Here is a 21,564-nt window from a genome sequence, read left to right as displayed (position 1 = left end):
TTTAATAGCCTTCCTTTTCACACTTTGCCGCATTCTGAAGTGTTTCCATGTACACTGAGTATAAATAAAATATTTTGTACATGAAAGAATATTGCAATCATGTAATGTGTTTTGTGCCTGTACATACAAGAGCATTTGCAGCAGTACTTCTCATTTGTTCATCCAATGAAACAAATTGCAATTATTGTGAAATTTCACTTTAATTTGTGAAAGAGCCAAGGCATGTTCCTGTTAACAGTGATTATGGAAAGAATAATAACTTCCCAGAGTTCAGAAGGCAGTTTAATTCATCCTTTTATTCTGAACAGTATAATTCAGCAGCTAAAATGACTGCAAACATCTGAAAGGAGGAAGCCCTGGCCTTTGAAAGGTAATTAAAGTTCAAGATATAGAATAGGAAGTAGCAATATATCCTTCACTGGAGGTGATGCATCATTATATTTTCCTAAAACAGTACTACACACAGTGCATAATTTTAAAATACTGTTTTAATGCTGCTCTCATACCACTGCAATTAACAATATCACATCACATTTTACTAGTATTTCCACCACAACTGGTGTCATCCTGTCTGGTGTTAACTCAGTAAGCACTGCAATCTCTTCAAATGAGAGATTTCTCAAATTAAAAATCACAAAATCACTGTATTTAATTTGATTTATATAAAATATAAACAAACTAACAAGAGAAAATGAGCTGAGCATTCTTTAGCTCAATAGAAAATCAAATGCTTTTTATAAAATGATTATTATTCAACAGAAGCAAACAAAAAATGATACTGGGTCACTATCATCTGTTTTATGGTGACTTCGAGTCTTATTACAATTAATTCAGTGTAACTTTTAAAATTTGTTTATTATCATCCTTATAAAAACACTGCCCCCAGACTGAAGGCTATTCAAACTTAAGTAACCTTGGAGATGTATGTGGATGAACTCTAATGTGTAAAATCATTTGGGGAAATAGGTCTGGGTGATGTGGAGAGCTAGTAAAACTTGCTGCCAAATGAAGATTGTAAGTTTAAGACTTGTTTCTTTGTTGTTCATTGTGAAATGCCTAAGAGACAGAAAGTAAAGGTTAGAAATAATCAGTAAAAATGTTTTCTGAGTGTCCTGTGGGACTGGAGCACTGTATTGATGGATATACTATTGTAATTCTAAATCAGCTCTTAACCTCACTGGAGTCCTTTCTCCAAAGTCTGAAGAAGAGTTCTGAAGCAGATACCTTGTCTTTTCTTTAACAGCTGCAAAGGCATCCTGAACTAGACGTAGGTCAGATTCTACTTCGGTAATCATTGTAATAATTTTGGTATTGTCTGGTTATATCTGATGCAAAGTTTAAGATACAGGTCACAGACTCTCAATATTTCCTTTATTTATTTATTTAATCAACAAATAGCAACCCAGTAGCAAATATGTACCAAGTACTCAGATACAGTTTCGTGTATGTACTTACATGGTTTCAAAAAACCATGTAAGAGCCTCATGTTTGAACCATGAAGAGGGAAGCCTTTTCAATTATAATAAATATTTGCATTGCCAAAACAAATGGGTCAAAGAAAATTAACGGAAAGATAAAACTTACAGTTCAATGAAGTTCGAGGGCTCATAATTTTCTAACCATTTCCAGTGAAACATATTAAAATCATGGTTTCGATTGAAAAAATAGTATGTTATACTAATCTACTAAGTAGATGTACAATGTAATTAAACACAAATAAGGTACAGGAATATGGCACAAAGAAAAGAATAACATAATTATAACTGATCAGTGCTTTGGTTTTCAATTTTGTGTTAGTGCAGGACCATCGCTCACTAACTCACCAAGTGCCAATGTTTTAAGCTAAAGAGTTGAATAATCACAGAGTTGGCTGCTTCAACCTATGGCTCATGCCCAAGAGACTCAGAAACACAGGGGAGCAAGAAATCTGGCTGGAGCAGAAGCACTGGGAATCACACTCACACTCATGATAGGGAAAGGCTTGTTCCTTGTCCTTTGTTTGACTTTGTATGTTGTAACTTGGGAGATATGAATTTCTTAGATGGTAGTTACATCAGAAATAGGTCAATGAGGTGCCAGTTCATCCTTCTGAAGGCTTAGATATCAGCAGAGAAGCCAGGCTCTCTCTTGGCTTTGACAGAGCAACAGGAAGGAACTGAACTGCTCAGTAAACGGATTAGAATGAAGTAAACTACTCCAAAGGTGATCGGTATATTTCTAAGCAGGAACAATGAATTTCAGGCATATCAAATGAAAATATGCTCCCTTTTCCCATAGGAAAATAAAATTACTACAATGTTCTAAGTATTTACTAGGCACCAAAACAATTTTTCAGATAATGTGTATATTATTACGTTACTTTAAGAATAAGGAAAGGATTCTCAGAAGTTATGTAAATAACCCAAGAATGCAGAGCTAGCACCTGGCAGAGGCAGGACTGGCATGCAGGCATCAGCTGCCCCGTTTGCTGGGGCTCTCTAAGCCTGCTGTTCCCTTTTACCAAGTGGGGGGTGAATGACAAAGGCATCATTTTCACCATTATTTCAGAGCACAGACTTTGCTAACTACATTCTTTAATTTCAATCTTCACAAACCACTCATGGCATCTTTGTATGGGGCCAGAAATATCAAATTTCTTTAGGAAGCCTTGAGTTCTTAAGCACAATCATCTTTTTTTCCCCTCGTTTTTTCCCCATAGTTTACAAAAATAATGGCCACAGGATAAAAAATACTAAAAAATTAATTTATTAATTATGGCATTTTTCCTTCAAAGAAAATAATTTAAGCTCAACTTTTCAGGCTTTATTGAAGCCATTACTATTCTATGAAATAGAAAATGTTTGAGCTTCCTGCTTCTGTATTTATAGCTGCATTGTCTGTTGTTCCACACTTTATCAAACTGCACCATAATCAAGATACAGGTTAAGGTAACAAATGATTAGTCTTCCCAAGAGAAGTGTAAATGAACTCTGATTTGTAAATTGGCTAATTATTTTTTGTGCTACATCATTAGCTTTAGAAAGTCTTTAGATTTAAATGTATTATTCACAGAAAAATTCAAGCCTATTATTTATAAAAAGCACACTGGCATTATGCAAAGATATGCTATAGGTAAGCCATGAGAGAAATTTTCTCAATTCTTCTCAATTTATAGTTATTTTCTGACTATAAATATAAAAACTATTTATTGTAGAAAATATAGGAAGATGTAGGAAACCACACAGAAGAATATAAAAATTTATTGAATCCCACAACCTAGAATAACTGTTATTAATGCATACAGTCTTTAAACATATATTTGCACAGATGTAACTACAACAAGATGTTTACAAAACTGGAATAAATGACTTGTTAATAGCCTGATAATTTTTCCCTTAACAGTAAGCTGGAAGCAGATATCTATGTTATTAAACTGTTTTATATAAAATTATCTTTAGAAACATAAAATTAACTATGTATCAATATTTATTTAGTCAATACTCTAGTATTATCATTTTGTTTCTTTCTAGTCTTTAAACTATTATAAGCAATCCCAGGAAGAATATACTTACAGAAAAAGGATGATATCAACCCTTGTGATGGTTTTCTAAGAATAAATTAATGAAAAGTTTCAAAGAATATGTATTATTAATTTTTAAAAAAAGTTTTAACACTCTAATACCTTCTAGCTGTTAGAGAAAATTGTTTATGTCTCTATTGTTGCCGAGAGTGGCTATTGTGAGACTTTTAAACACCATTTTAACAGATTAAATAATTTATCTCAGTTTTATTTAACTGTAGGTCTTTGATTATTAAGTGGAAACTTTTCCAAAATAGTCATTGGTCATCTGTACATAGGTGATCTTTTACTGTTTCATCATACCCACTTATTCATTCATGTATTCATTCATTTAATATATACTTATTGTGCCCTAGGCAGCATCATTCCAGTCCTTGGAATTAAAGTGGTGAAGAAGACAATTGACTTCCGCTTGCACAAGATAAACACGCTCCTAAAGTCAGACAGATAATACACAGAACATCAAAAATAAACAAGTTAGTTTCAAGCCATGTGTATTCGTTTCCTGGGGCTTCCGTAACAAATTACCACAAACTGGGTGGCTCAAAACAACAGAAATTTATTCTGTCACGGTTCTGATGGTCAGAAGTATGAAATCAAGGTGTCAGCAGGACTGTGCTCTCTTTGCCGGCTCTAGGGGAGAATCTTTCCTCGCCTTTTCCTGCCTCTAGTGGTCCCAGGCATTGCTTGGCTGTGGCCTCATGACTCTGATCTCTGTCTTTATCTCTTTGTTTGTATCCTGCATCTCTCTGTGTCTAAATGTCTGCCTTCTTTTTCTTATGAAGACACCTGTCATTGGATTTAGGGCCTACCCTAGTATAGTACTAACTCATTTTAACTTGATTATATCTGCAAATACCTTATTTTCACTCAAGTAAGGTTACATTCATAGGTACTGGGGCTTACAACCAGAGCGTATCTCTTTTTCTGCGGGTGGAGACACAAGTCAGTTGACTACACAGTGATAAAACACTAGGAGAAAAACAAAGGTTTGACTTTCAAATTCCGTAATAGATAGTGACCAGGGATGGATTAGGAGCCCTACATAGATGCAGTGACCAGGAAAGACCTCTCTGGAAAGGTAACCATTGAGCTAAGATTTGAATGACGGGCCGGAGCCAGTAACATAGGGACATTGGGGAGGAAAGCTCTAAGCAACAAAACGCAGCTAGTGCAAAGTCCCCAAAAGGTGGAGTGTCATAAGATAGGGAGGGGCTGGCTCATATCTCATATGGGACTTTATGGATCACAATAAAGAGGTTACAATCAACCATGGAATAAAATGGTTTTTTAAAATAGCTATTATCAAATAGTTGGCACATGCCAGGCAATACTGAAACAAGTTTTGCATGCCTTAACTTATCTAACACATACAGAAAAAGGAAAATCATTTTATTACTGTCTTCTAAACTGATAAAATAAAGGATCAGAAATTCTAAATAACTTTTTTATGTTGTAGAGACAATTAGGAATATTTCTAATTGATTCTGAAGTGTTCTTTTTTATTAAGTATGTTAACATCTTTCTTCAAAAGTTTACTAGCTTTTAATTAACCTTTGGAGATTAATTTTTGAAGATTTTTTACTACCAGATATTTAATATGGTCCTATCATTGATGTGCTTATTTTATTATTTTTTTTTTTTTGAGACGCAGTCTCACTCTGTTGCCCAGGCTAGAGTGCGGTGGCATGATCTCAGTTCACCACAACTTCTGCCTCCTGGGTTCAAGTGATTGTCCTGCCTCAGACTCCCAAGTAGCTGGGACTACAAGCATGTGCCACCATGCCCGGCTAATTTTTGTATTTTTAGTAGAGACCGGGTTTCACTATGTTGGCCAGGCTGGTCTCAAACTCCTAACCTCCTGTTCCACCCTCCTCCGCCTTCCAAAGTGTTGGGATTACAGGCATGAGCCACTGCGCCCAGCCGTGCTTACCTATTTTTCTAAATCTCTATGTATCTGTGATTTTACTTTAGTGCCCTGCATTACCTGGTTTGATTAGAATAAAAATAAAAACTTGACTCTCTTGGATTAAAATAAATGACAGCTTATATTTTAATAGTCCTGCTTTTTTTCTTTCCTGTTTAAAAAGTTTATTGTATATGTACAGTACTTATTGCATTCATGTAAAAATATTTTTAAATAGAATACATTTTTGTTCTTCTGACTACAACAGAGAAGACTTGTATTATGATGAAGGCCTTCTTTCCGGTATAATATTTGCCCTAACCCACTGCACACAACCGCCCCTAAACCTAAATCCAGGATTGTAATAATCATTTTCTGTACCAGGGCATGGTATAATCGTCAGTCCTTGACTTTTCAAATGACTGAGCATTAACATGACTTTGTAATAATCTTCTCTACTAGACTCCTGCAATGCCACATTTCTTTCACAGAAGGAAAGTTGTTTTGAGTCTGTTAAAAGTGTTTCAATATTCTTACATGAAAACATAGCTTCTAATGTACTTACGATTTCTCATCAAAATGACAATTTCACAAAAATTTCACTTAATTTTCAAAGTTAAACTTTAATTATAATTGTCATTGACTTCAATAAATGATCTTGTTTGTTTTCCAAATTCATTAACTACTTTTCAAGGATGTCAGACCTCTTGGTTATAAATTCTTAGTCAAATTGCTAGGCCTTCTCACAAAATCAAATATCAGATAATATGAGAAAGAAGGACCAATGAAATATGACATAGTTTAATTGGTTTGGTGACTGATTTGGCAGAAAATTGTTGTTAAAAATTTGGATGCTATAAGTTATTTTAAAATATCTGGCAATATGTAAACTGTTGACACAAAATAGTGAAATGCACGATCATGGGTTAATAGGAACATTAAAAAGCATAGCCCTTCAAAACAGAAACTGACACGCTGTCTTCAGATAGCTGATTTTTAGTCATTTACCCATGACAAATTAGCTGTATTTCAGTTTAGTAGATTTAAATCACAGTATAAACTCCAGCTTAAAAGAAAAAAAAAAAGAAAAGAATGAAGTTATTATTGGTATAAAACTCTGTACAAAAATCTTATAGAGAAACAAGAAATCCTACCAATTTTCACACAAAGACGCAACTCTGTTTAAGCAGCTACACCAGATCCATTTATATAATTGTAAAATTTGAATGGTTCACTTTAAGTTAGAGATTCTGAAAGCTAAGCTCAGAAACTTAGAGGAGCTTAGTTATTCACATTATGCCGTTGTGGTTCTATTTTTTTCCCTAAATAGTAACAGTACACACAAATTCCTCAAAATATTATAAATAAAAATCCCCTTTTATATTCACCAATATACAGAATGAGATTAAATGTTGTGTTTTTGTATGGTTTATCCCTATTCTTTTTCCGGATTAGAACAGTTTAGAAACAGTAACCTTTTTTTTTTTTTTTCATATCTTTCTTTTTTTTCTTCTTCTTCTATGCCATCTGGGTAGGCAAACCCAATTAGCACATGTTGAAAGCTAGCAACACCTTTTCCAACATTTCAGAGTTTTGGCAAGCTTTAAAAGTTACTATGTCACATAAAAGCTCATTTGGCACATTACAAGGATTTGCAGTATGAATTTATCATATGGAATGATCATTTTCCAAGTGCATTGAGAACATACAGCACAATTGGATTTGGAAAGATCAGTTGAAATAAACTACATCACCGTGATTCTAGGATCAATCCATTCAATCTCTGTAATGGAGTTCTTCACCTTCTTTATTTATGCAATAGAGAAAAGAGTATGGTCCAGAAAAGCCCTGGTCTTGGTCTGAAATGGTTTTAATTCTGGCATTATATCACCTTACTAAAGGAATCTTGGAAAAGATGAGAATAAAGTCTCCAAGTTTATACTATAGGATTTATGAAATTCCCCAATTTCCATGTCTTTGTCATTATGCTAATGGTTTCCAAGGCTGCTCTGAACTCAGTAATCATTGCTTTCCTCAATGATCATATACCTGACACTGGCTGGCAACTGTCCACTAGTTTCCCCCTTCTACTTCAGTAACATGCATTACAGAAATTATCTGGTGTATTATACTTGTCTGTTGTAGTAGATATGCTATGTTGCCTTATTTACCATCTGTTTCAAACTTCTTTACAGGGACCTTCCTTCCTTGCAGGGGCTGACAGTGAAATATTACATTTCCCAGACACGGTTGCACCTGGGGTCCCAGATGTAATTTAGGGTCCACCATTTAGATGCACTTGCCTGAGCACTGAATCTGCAATTAAGCTAAGTAGGGAGACAGGCAATATGCCTTAAAACATCCATTTTACTGCTGCATATTAAGCAACTATACCAGAGCCCTGGGGCCAGCAGTTTGGACAGTAGCTCCCTATCCCCAGATGTGGACCCAAGCAGCTGGGTCAGAGGCTACCCCCATTTTCAAGGTTGTGGATTTTAGCAGAAACATCCTTTCTTTTGATGGGCCAGTTCTATGGAGTTTCTGTGTCAGATCCTTCCATGAATCTCAGCTGCCCTTACAGTTATTTGTGTGAACCTCTAATTCTCAGGATTAAATCTCTTCATGTTTAAGAGAACTTGTTTTCCACATGCAACTGAATCCTGACTCATATTATGTCTTTGATACTAAGCTACATTTATAAAATGATTCAAGCTATGCCATATATTCTCCTTTATGTCCTTCTTACACACATGGAGATGAAAACATGAGAAACCATTTTGGATTTAAAAATATCACCATGGCAGAAGAAGGTGGCTTATTCTAAAACTCAATTAGATCAAATTACAACTATTTTTAGGTTTCTATTAGTGTAAATAACCACATTAATGGCATGAAACACATACTTTCATACATACGAACCCACATTTTAACTGCTCAATGCATATATGTGCTTAGAGGCTCCACTGTAAAACAGCCTTCTACCTCAAATCTAAATACAATGTCTTGCTAAAAATCAAAATGTACACTGAAATTAATATTACCATGTTTTTATTTATAGTCATATGTTTTTCTTACTTTTAAATCATCTCTAATACTTACACAGTCTCTGCATCATCACCGTATTTTATCAAAGGAAGCATGATGCTTTTTGATTGCAGTCATCATTCTCATTCTGGCTCTTGTTATTTCATACCATTGTATGGTGATGACCTGCTAATGTTTCTTACTGTGGCAGAAGACATTTAGATAGAGAGAATATCATATAAGGGGCCTTTAGATAGAAAGAGCAAGGTGCCCTACAGGAACATATGTAATATTAGGTTTTCCCCATAACCTCCTCCTATGACACTATCAAGCCAGTTTTAAGCCTTCACTGATGAGATACGCCATTGATCACCTTTTCTCTTTCACACATTCATAATCTTGAACTCTTATGTAATTCTAACATTTTTCACCTATTTTTGTTTTCCTAATTACATCATTAGCTGGGGCTCCGGCTTTTGCCAGGGTGCCAAGGCTTATGTTCCATGCTTTGTTGTAGATCATACTGTTGGTATCTTAAAAAATGTTTTGATTGGCTGGGCTCGGTGGCTCAAGACTGTAATACCAGCACTTTGGGAGGCCGAGACGGGCGGATCACGAGGTCAGGAGATCAAGACCATCCTGGCTAACACGGTGAAACCCCGTCTCTACTAAAAAATACAAAAAACTAGCCGGGCAAGGTGGTGGGCGTCTGTGGTCCCAGCTACTCCGGAGGCTGAGGCAGGAGAATGGCATGAACCTGGGAGGTGGAGCTTGCAGTAAGCTGAGATCCGGCCACTGCACTCCAGCCTGGGTGACAGAGCGAGACTCCGTCTCAAAAAAAAAAAAAAAAAAAGTTTTGATTGATCTAGCCTCACATTTAGCATTTTAGAATAAGCCATTTTCTTGAATACCTGTAATACTCTCACTTTCCCAAGTAATTTCTTACGTCCTTATCTCTGCCTCTCTATTTTTATTGATTTTGTTTTATTTTTGTGCATTCTTAAAATAAAACTGTTATTTTCGTTACAAATACACAACTTGTTACTCAGAGCTTTTGCTACCAGAATTGAAATCTGTCCAGTGTTATAAAAGTAGCTATTTCTAAAGGGTCGCTTAGTCACAAAAATTCTGATTTACTGACACTGAAAGTCATCTGTAGAATTATTACCTTGTTAGAAGTGACCATAGGCCATACTGAATGGATTCCAGCTTATCATGAACATATTACAGGCTGTCCCAACATAATCTTTGAAGTAGCTGACCCATCTCAAGTGTCCTAATAAAGACTGTTTTAAAAACAAATGAGATGAAGATCCACAGAAGCACAGTGCTTTCAGTAGAGAATGTTGTACTGTTTCTTAAAAATAGATTAGAAACAATAAAGTTTCAGTATTTTTAAGTAAATATCATTTCCCATTTTTTTACTGTATTGTCCTGTAAGGTTATTCATAAATACTGTAGTTATTATTCACTGTTGGAACTTAAACTATTGCAGTGTCCTGTATTGGCTACATTGCTCTGAAAAGGCACATTTGTAGGCAACTCTGATGTATGAAACTTACTTAAATATTTGGCTGGCAGTAGCCAGCTGTTGGCTGAAATGACTTACCCATTCCATTAGTGGAATAAATGGTTGAGAATGTCAACAAGGCTATTGTCTTCCAAAGAGTCCTTGTTTCTGTACACATCTTGCAAATACTTATGTAACATGGAACCTATTCAAAAGGCTCAATCCAATAAAAGAAGAAAACCAAAAATTTGGTCTCCCAAACTGAATGAAAATGTGTTCATTCCTCCCACTTCAGGGAAGTGTCAAAAAAGACTGTCAGTTTCATAATTATGCCTCTTGAGCAGATGGGTGGTAAGACATTCTGTGGCATTTGAGAGGAAAATAATTTTAAAACCCTAAAAATAATAATAAAGGAACTTCTAAATAAAGTGCATGCTCCAACACACAAGTAAAATATCTTAAAGTAAGAATGGGTTTTAAAAAAATGACTAGAGCCCCATTTGTTAGCTAGACCTTTCTATGTTTACAGTATACACACCATCAGGTTTTATAGCAGGTCATAATAAAAGACAACCCTGCAGAATGTTCCAGAATAGCTACATAAGTTTGGAGACGATGAATTTATGTAGTATGAATCCACAGTTTGCTCCCACTTCGAATCAACCACAGGAAATAGCTGATGCAGTGAATAAGGTTAAAATAACAATATGGAGCAGGGGCTGGGGCAGCGGCAGTTAATTCTCAACTTTCGTTTCATTAATTCCAAAAGAGCAAGTAAAACAGAACACAAGGATGAAACTCACAGCTCAAATTCCTATTACAATCTGAAGGCTACGGCTACCTGGCTCTCTGAACTGCAGTCTGTTGACAGATGATAAATTCCATTTCCTGAATCATCACACCCTTTCACAACACTGTATTTTCCTGACAGTGTTTCTTTGGATCCACTGGGTAGGTAAACACCACAGATTTAGGTGTGAACAATCTATCTGGAAAAGCATGACAAATAATATTGACAAGTCATTTGTTCCCTCTCTCTTTTGTGTCAAATTCAGAAAACCAAGGAAAAGGAAAGAAAAAAGATTTCAAAACTCACATAAAATTTTTGGTTGAATTAGCAACACAGCTACTTGAGTCCTGCAACTAACAGGATAGATCTAATAAGCAGGTGGTCTTTGATTCTGAAACATAATACAGTACATTTTAAAAAAAATACACATGTAATACATGCTCACTGTAGAAGAAATAGAAAGGAAAAATAAGTGAAAGATAAAATAAAATTGTTTATATTAATAATTCTACTACCTAGAGGTCAGGGCTATAAACATTTTGGTACTGGTTCTCTAATTTTTTTTCATACACACATGGCTATATTTGCAAAAATACCACTTTTTACATACTAATTTGTAGGCTGCTTTTTCACATACCTTACTTAACAACATTCAGAGTAATAGAATTCTATAATATTAATGGCTTTATATTTTTATATGCATATATGATATAGTATATATGTATATATATAATAGCTCCTACATATATACAACTATAGACAGTTCATTGTATTATATACACGTACATATACATATATATGCATACACATGTAATATGTAGTTCTTACTACTTTCCAGACAGTATTAGGTATTTAACTTAAATTTTTTGTTTTGTTATTATAAATACTGCTGGGATAAAACATTTTGTTATTATAAATACTACTGGGATGAAATTGTTGTCTATATAAATTTACATTTATTTTAAAAATAAATTTCTTGAATAGTTAAAATTGCTTTCTTACAATTTTTAAAAGTAGATTTGGTTGGCCAAAGAAGATGCACAGTTTTTAAATCTTTGACATATTTTAACCAAGTTTTCTTCCAGAAAAGCTGTACCAATTTAAGCTATCAGCAGCAATTATTAGAATGTCCAGTTCTCTATACCTTTCTAAAGCTGAACTTTATCTTTTTTTAACCTCTCTTATTTACATAGGAAAAATGCCATTCATAAATTTTCTTCTAATTTACACTTTTTGGTTACTAGTAAGCCTGAACAACTTTAATAATATTATTGGAAATTTCTACTTCTTATATCATGAATCATTGTTCATGATTTTCTTAGAATTTAGTTGTGCAAAGCAAAAATTACTAAAGCTCTTTTAAGCAATATATAAGAAATTACATGAGTGTGTATGTACATATATATAGGACATTACACGTATATAAAATGAGTAGAAGACCTAGTAAAATAGACTGGAAACTGGACATGTATAACATAGTGGATGCTATTGGTGAAATGCCACATTTCCTTTACCAGACGATATACCATGTCCCAGTTGCTGTGAGTTGTAAGCTCACAGCTACCTGTCTCCTTAGAATTTTCTTTGGCTGGATAACAACCTCATCTTGGAAGTTAGACCATCCTTCTTCCCAGAGTTAACAGCCAATAATCAACCGACATGAGATACAAAAAGCCAGACTCCTTGCTTCAAGATAGTGTAATCGAGGCTCCAGAACTTCCTGCAAAGATAAAGGTCACCTTCAGCACAGGTTACATCCGTGCTTAGACTCCTTCTTCTCCCATTCTCCTTAAGTGGTCTTTTCTTAAGAACATTCCTTCAACCAATCACCCAAATCCTCATCCAACTTCTGCTTTTAGGGATCCTGACAGAACACAAGGACCCTGAGAACCACACTGCAAAGCTGGCTCACCAGGGAGGCTGCTGAAACAATTTGAAAACTGGGGAGTCAGGATAGCTACTGCCCCAGTGCAGCTCAAGTTCGAATACACATGAGAATAGCATGTGCCCTGGACTCTGCATCTTGATAAAGCTATGGAGTAGAAACAAGGGCCATCATGACAGCTGTTGCCAGAGAACCCGTCACTTCCACAATTGAACTTGCCAGGAAACAGCAAAAGCCTGGCATGCATCCAGCTTACTGGTCTCTTTTATTTTGTACTATACCATCCTCTTCATGAGATCTTAGGCCCTAACTGCTTAAGAGAGCCTGATGAAAGTGGTCTCTGGCTTTGAGGCAAGCTGCAAGGATGTTGGAGGATTTGAGTGGCTATGTGTGCCACATACATGGGAAGTCCTGAGAGGTGAGGCCAGCTAGACTTCCTGGGTCCAGTGGGGACTTGGGGAACTTTCCTGTCTTACAAGAGGATTATAAAATGCACCAATCAGCACTCTGTAAAATGCACCAATCAGCAGGATTCTAAAAGTAGCCAATCATGGGGAGGATTGAAAAAAGGGCACTCTGATAGGACAGAAATGGAACATGGGTGGGGACAATAAGGGAATAAAAGCTGGCCCTTACCGCCAGCAGGGCCAACCCACTTGAGTCCCCTTCCACGATGTGGAAGCTTTGTCCTTTCACTCTTCACGATAAACCTTGCTACCGCTCACTCTTTCGGTCCATGCCATCTTTAAGAGCTGTAACACTCACCGTGAAAGTCAACGACTTCAGTCTTGAAGTCAGCGAGACCACGAACACACCAGCAGGAACCAACTTTGGACACAGTCCCTTTGTTCATTTTCTATGACAGATTCCTTTCCCTTCTCGATCCTTTCCATAATTCGCAGCTTGCTGTTTGTGTCTTAATATTGTTTTTGATGATTTGTGACATTCAATTTTTTTTTCTTTTTCTTTTTGAGAGGGAGTCTAGCTCTATAACACAGACTGGAGTGCAGTGGCAGGATCTCAGCTCACTGAAATCTCCACCTACCTGCTTCAAGTGATTCTCCTGCCTCAGCCTCCAGAGTAGCTGGGACTACAGGTGTGCGCCACCAAGCCCATCCAATTTTTAAAATATGTTTATTAGAAATGAGGTTTTGCCATGTTAGCTGGGCCAGTCTCAAACTCCGGGCTTCAAGTGATCTGCCCATCTTGGCTTCCCAAAGTGCTAGGATTACAGGCATGAGCCACCAAGTCTGACCAAGAACATTTTTTGAATAACTGCTTTACCTTTATAGTTTATCTTTGGCATTACCTCTGAAATGGCTTTCTCTATAAAGGTTATAAACAAAAATATTTCCTATATTTTATTATTGTTCTTTTTTATTACATATATTAAACTATTTGAAATTTACTTGGCATACATGGTGAGAGTAAAAATTCCATTTAATGTATGTTTCCAATGTAAGCAGCTAAATACATAGCACAGAATGTTGAATAATTAATTCTTTAAAGCCTAACTTGTTCATAATCCTTTTTGATATTTTAAGATTTCTGTTAAGTTTCATTGCCTGCTTGTCTGTGCTAGCACAAGTGCTGCATGGTTTAAATTGCTGTTGCTGTAGAATGCATTAAAATAGTGGGTAGTATAGAGCAATTTAAGTCATTCCTTTTCAAAGTTTACCTCAATATTCTTTGAGATGTACTCAATCACTTTGAGAAATCCTATACAAATCCTTTGGGGAATTTTAAGTTCAACTGCATTAAATTTATGAATTAAATAAAAGAAGTTACACAATCCTGATATTTTTATTCATGATTTTCTTATTTATGAAGACTAAATTTGTTTTCATCATTTGTTTATTTGTTTCTTACTTCGTGGCCAATTGTTGATATTTTCTTCACATACGTACCAAAACATTTTTAGTTGTAAATTTTAATGGAGTAAATTTTATTTCATTAGTCTTCTCTTTTGGATGGACTCCTGATATCTCCAGTTACTTTAGTATATGACTATTCTAGAAATAGGAAAACATTTTTAATTTTTACTTATTTCTGTCTTTTATTATTTACTTATTTTTATTTACATGGGAAAAGTATATGGAATGCTTCATGAATTTGCCTGTCATCCTGACAGTTTATGATCTGCTGCCTTGCCATATGAACATCTGAATTAGTTTGTCACTATCCACAAAATAACTTTTTGGGATCTTTACTGCCATTGCATTGAATCTATAGATGAAGATGGAAACTATTAGTATCTTGACAAAATTATGTCCTCTTATCTGTGAACATGAAAAATATCTCCATCTATTTAGTTATTTGGTTTCTCTTATCAATTTTGTAGTATTGCTCATATATAATTGTGTATATTTTATTAGGTGTATACCTAAGTATTTCATTTGGGAGAAAATCAATGTGAATGGTATTGTGTTTGTAATTGCATGTTCCACATGTTCGTTGCTGGTGTATATAGGAAAGTGATTGACTTTTGTATATTAACTTTGTATCAGGCAACCTTGTAGTAATCACTTATTAGTTTCAGGAGGTTTTTTCTTTTTGTTTGATAATTCTTTTGGATTTACTACACAAATCACATCATCGGTGAATAGTCTTATTCCTTGCTTCCCAATCTGATACCATTTCTTTTTTTGTGTGTTATTGTATTAGTTAAGACTTCTAGTATGATGTTGGATACAATGGTGAGAGAGGACATCTTCCCTGGTTCCTGGTCTTAGTAGTAAAGCTTCAAGTTAATCACCACTAGATATATTAGATATAGTTATTTTGAAGATATTCTTTGTCAAGTTAAGGTTGTTTTCCATTTCTAGTTTACTGAATGTTTTGTCGTGAACATGAACACATATTGAATTTTGTCAAATGCTTTTTCTATATTATAATCCTGTAATTTTTTCTTTAGTCTGTTGATGTTATTACATTAATTAATGTTCAATGTTGAACTATCCTTGCATACTTGGAATAAATCTCACTTGTCTTGATGTATAATTATCTTCACCCATCGTTGAATTTTATTTGCTAATATTTTCTTGAAAATTTTTGCATCTAACTTCATAAAAAATATTGATCTGTAGTCTTATAGTTTTCTTTGTCTATTTTTGATAGTGGGGTACTGGTATCATAGACTTACTTAGGGTGCATTCCCTCTGCTTCTTTCTATTGAAAGAGATTGTGGAGAATTAGTATAATTTCTTCCTTAAATGTTTGGTCTTTAACTAAATTATATCTGCAAAGTCTTTTGGTCATGTAAAGTAACATATTCGCAGGTTCCAGAAATTAGCATGTTGACAAGCAAAAAATTCTACAAATAATTGTCAAAGAAAAAACTCTAAAGTATTTTGATAAATTTGTCATTTAAATCTTAGTATGAATGAAATTCACATCATTTTCTGAGCCAAGTTTTAACTGGAATTATGGGATATTACAGTCTATCCAGACAGGAGGAAGTGAAGTCTTTGAGTGCAGATACCATGTTGCCAATGAAATCCATAGTAATATTCCAGGGTAATTTTGTGGTTAATTCTGCTCTTTGACAGGGTTCCCAAGATTTATTGATAGAGTCCCATTTACATAAAATGGCACAGAGCTCTGTTTGGAAAAAAAAGGCGGGGGGATTTAGAATTCTATATAAGTGCTTATTCTGTCACAAAACATAAGACTTCAGTCACGTTGTATGGACACTGCTGGGGTTGAACATGTCATGGTTCTCCAGGAAGACTTGCTCCCTTAGACAAAAGAAGTTATTGGAGCTTCATCAGCAGCCCACCCCCCAACTGTCTGATACAGTGATTTTCACACATGTGATGATCAACTGACTCTGATCTGTTCTTACATTTTGGCTGCTGTGATTACATTTCCTAAACAGGCAGCTTTCCATTTGGTAGCCAGATTGAGAGGAGTGTCTCCCAATCTTAAATACCCTCTGGATGATTAACCCTTCTTCATTTCCTCCCTCCAAAGCTCAGGGGAAATCTGAAGGACGCATGAGCCCTCAAAGCTTTTCCTTATTATGCCATGTCTTGCTACTCTCTTCCCACAACCTCGCTGCACGTGCTGAATATCAGGCAGATGTGTTCATTCTGCTGCCTGCTTATTTTCCTTGAAGTGGTTTGCACAGCAGATGTTCCAGTAAGTGCTCTTTCCTTCATCCCCTTACAATTCTGCTAAAAAATATGCACTGTACATGTTCTATTGCCCTTCAGATTTTCAAAGAGAAAACTCTTCACAGCCCCCTCTCCACCTCAGTGGAAATTGCCTGATTTTTCCCCTTGGCACAGATGTAAGTTATTAGGAGACTGTCTCCCATCATGTTTTTTTTGTTTTTTTTTTCCCCAACTTTATTCTCTACTTCCAGGTTCCTTTCTCCACAGCCTGATTGCTGCATAGTTCCTCCATCATTTAAGATTTCTTTGCTTCTTCTAACCCAGTAGTACAGCTAACAGAACAGTTTTACCATACCTGTCTCTTTCATCCCAGAAATTTCGTGGGTCCTGGAGACTGATCACCCAGCTATTTACAATGACATTACAAGGTCAGACGCCATCATAACAGAAAAAATAAAGCTTTAAATGAGCTTCTCTGTGAATTTTTTAAAGTAAAATCTTCAATGGTGTGGTATAAATTATCATGTGCATGCATTTTATAAACTTAATACACTGTTTTAATAATGTCAAATCCATTAAATATTAAGTTATTGAGATGCATTTACTTGTTCATTCTACCAATATTTCATGAGCACCTAATACATGGCAGCTTTGTACTAGTCATGGAAGGCAGACATCATCATGTCTTATTCATCTGTGTCTGTAGAGCCTAACACCCAGACCAACATTTGTAAATGCTCATTAAATATTTGTGGAATGTCCTTAGAGGACCAATGCACCAGCTAAAGAAAATAGTCTCATATTGTCATTGAAGGGCAATATATTATGACAGTAAACATTATGACTTCCAGATTCAGACAAACTTGAGATTACATTCAGACTCTGGCACTCAATGGCTACATACCCATGGGGGAAATTATTTAAAATTTCCGAGCCTCAATTTTCTTATCTATTAATTTTTTGTAAGATCAAATGGGATAATGGGGCAATGTCTGTAAAATCTTTCTGATAGAACTTATCATAGAGAGTGTCTGGCATATGTTTTAGCTATCAAGTTGTTAGTTTTATTATCATTCTCTTGGCTGGCATGAGGTTAAAGAGCTGGGGAACAGAAGAGGCAGACTACTTTAGCACAAGGAAGAAACAACAGCACACGCTTCCCAAGCAATGTAAAAATTCAGAAAACAACCCTCAGAAAACAATTATTCCTTGCAAAGTGTGGGCGAAGTTTTTAAACTGAAGAGTCAAAGAACATCGAAGATGTAATGTTCATGTCAAGCATCGCTTCTCTTAAGCAGAGGTGTATTAATTAAGACACTGTGGAATAACCACCAACCAACCAAAGCCTTCACTCATATGTCTGTTCTCCTGTGCAATGCAACCCCTCCCCCTGCTTGGTTGAGGTCGTTTGCAGAAACCTCTATAACTGTGGCTGGGTTACTGTATTTAGGGTCAGGATTAGTATTGAGGCTGGGTTTCAGCCATGCTTTAATTAAATCTTTCTCACCTCATAAGAGATTGAGTAGAGAAAAGCAGTGGCTACTTTTACTGTGAGGACAGAGGTAGCCAATTAACTCAAGTGGACACATCAGACCCTCTTTCTCAAATGTACCTAATCACCCAGCTAAACAATGAATAATATTTTAGTGGTCCCACATTTATCTCACATATTGCACAAAACACACTCATTTATTGTTTTTCTGAAGTTCAAATTTCACTGGGCATCCTATTTTTGTTTCTTCTTGTTTTGCTCTTTGCTAAAACCAACAACCCTAGATGAGAATAATTCTCTTTAGGCTTTTTTCTTCTAACCAATGGATATGATTTGGAGGTTTATCCCCTTCAAATCGCATGTTGAAATGTGATTCTCATTGTCCTAGGTGGGATCTGGTGGGAGGTGACTGAATCATGGGAACAGATCTCTCATGAATGATTTAGCACCGTCCCCATAGTGATAAGTGAGTTCTCACTGTGAGTTCACACACATTCTGGTTATTTAAAAGAATGGGGCACTTCCTCCTGTCTCTCTCTTGCTCTCCTCTTGCCATGTGAGGCACCTGCTCCCCTTTCACCTTCTGCCATGATTGGAAACTTCCTGAGGTCCTCACCAGGAGCAGATGCTGCAGCCATGCTTGTACAGACTGCAGGACCATAAGCCAATTAAACCTCTTTTCTTTCTAAATTACCCAGCCTCAGGTACTTATTTATTTATTTATTTTCTCAGAGATCCTTGTTCTGAAGGTATTTCTTTATAGCAGTGTAGAAATGGCCTAACATGTCAATATAAAAGGCATTGATAAATTCCCTTTCAAGCCTTGTTTATTAGCAGAAAACAAGGACCTGGATCAGTGTGGCCTGAAAAACCCCTCATGAAAGTTTTTTGGTTCATTCAAAAATGTTAAAAAGAAAATTACTGAGATAATTCTGGTGCACATAAATGGCAGAACACCAGTTCGCATGTGAATAAATGAGTTAATATTTTAAACTGTATTATCTCCATTAACCTTCAAAAAACCCTATGAGATAAATAAAATTGTTATTCCTGTTTTATATATGAGAAAATGAAGGCAGGAATATTTTAAATTACTTGAATGCCCCAGAGCTGAGATTTAAGCTCAAGTTTTACTCTTTGCTATATAGATCCATAACCACCATGCTATTGGCTTCAATTAGTATAACTTAAGATATAACAATGATATTCAAAGACAAGAAATCACACCTCTTCTCTCTCATGTCAAAAAAGATGCTTGTCTGAATTATCTAAGCTTATTAGTCAATATGAAACAGATGACGATATATCCAAAATATTATAACAAACTTACTAGAAAATGTTTCAAATTGGCCTTCACTATGTCAGAAAACCTTTTATTTCCACAGGCAAATTAAAATTGTAACATATGTTCAAACAACTCGTTACACGTATTTTTTTTCTCATGCTGCCAATTTCCATGCAGAGGGCCTGTAATCCGTCTTGTTGGCACTGTATCTAATAGAACCATTATTGTTTCTCCAGTAACAAGTGATCATTTTAACACCAAATCACGTGTCTCCCCCATTTCTGAGGTTCCAGTGAATCAACAAGACACACATCATATCTAAATATCAGACTGTTAGCCCTGTGCTTGAAGGAATTCTAGAATATGAATCTAGAAACCAAATCCAAGAGTTGGTTTCAAAACTGCTCTCTTGAGGATATAGTATTAATTATTCTGTTCGTTTTTCTTATTTGAAAGTCCTTGTATCCCCCTTTGATTTCTTTCTTTCTGGTATTTCAGTGCTGGATTTAGTGTGAGTTCCTGTCTAAGGGATACATTCCTAATTCCTTTATTGTCAGAGATTCCTCTTTAATTTGAATAGACAACATCCCTGACTCAATATTCTTGCTCAGAAAAGATACCAATGCTTTAGTATCTCAGTGCTATTTCTGATTGGCCTTCCTTAAGCCGTGATCTTTAATCAAGTGCTTTTCTGAAAATTATGCCTATCCGGGGCTTTGGGAATTTGCTCCTCCAAAGTCACTGAAAGTAGATTGTTCTGATATTATTTTTCTGCTTTAGCATATGCCTCTATTTTTCTCTGGATTTGCATGGCAATCACTCACCCTAAAAGCAAAAGAGGACTTTGAATTCTACACACAGTTTCACACACTGGTGCCTAGACCCTCGGTCTTAGTCCATTCAGGCTGCTATAACCCAATACTGTATCCCGAGTAGTTCCTAAACAACGGAGATTTTTTTTTTTTCACAGTTCTTGAGACTGGAAAGGCCAAGATCAAGATGCCAACAGATTCAGTGTTAGATGAAGGACTGCTTCCTCATAGACAGCTGTATTCTCACTCTAACCTCACAGGGCAGAAGCAGTGAGGGAGCTCTCTAGTATCTCTTTTAGAAGGCCACTATTCTCGTATGAGGCTCCAGCCTCATGACTTCATCACTTTCCAAAAGGTTCCACTTCTAATACCATTGGCTTGGGGGTCAGAATTACAGCACATCAATTTTGTGAGGAACAAACCTCTTCAGACCATAGCACTCTCCAAGTCAAATCCTTCCACTGAAGTTCTGCAGGTAACGTGACTCCATTCCTAGAAATAAAGCCCTTCCTCCATCAAGGCTTTTCTTTCCAACTTTTAGCCCCTGCTGAAACCCAAGATAATATCAGTAAAAGATTATTTTTTAAAGGCATAATCTCATAAAGAAAAAAGAAGGAAGGGAATTAACAGTAACATTTTAAATCTAAAAGTAAAAAGGTGAATTGTAACTGACTTATCATATAGAACCAAAATGGAAAAAGCTGAGAAATTATAGAAAACTTCTGAAATTATAAGCAGCAGGTCTTCAAGAAGTCAGGGTAAAGATGAGGCTAAAAACAGAAGGGTTCCAATCTAGAGCAAAACTGGAACAAGATATGAGGGCAGGTAATGGAAATTGGTTATTATAAATACAGTGTACTCTGACAATAGAAAATTCTTACCCCAACTTTGTACAGCTGGGGACTGCCCCTTCCTATTCCAGGCACAGCAAACTAGAGAATGATTTAGAAAGTATAATTGATACAGGTATATGTACATTGAAGTAGGGAAATAAATTAGCATATGCCACATGGTCAGACAACCAGCCCTCTTCTACTCCCACTTCCATGATGTTCTGAGCCAGGTCTATACCCTCTTGGCGGGATATTGAAAATGTCCTCCCTGTGGAATCTGACCAGCTCCAGAAGAAAGACCTAAGGAAACTGAGTATCAGAGAGGCCTTAATTAAACAGCCCAAAGAGATGAT

The sequence above is a fragment of the Macaca fascicularis genome, chromosome 13 (genome assembly GCF_037993035.2).
Source record: "Macaca fascicularis isolate 582-1 chromosome 13, T2T-MFA8v1.1".
Taxonomy (NCBI): Eukaryota; Metazoa; Chordata; class Mammalia; order Primates; family Cercopithecidae; genus Macaca; species Macaca fascicularis.
This window is presented reverse-complemented; position numbering follows the sequence as displayed.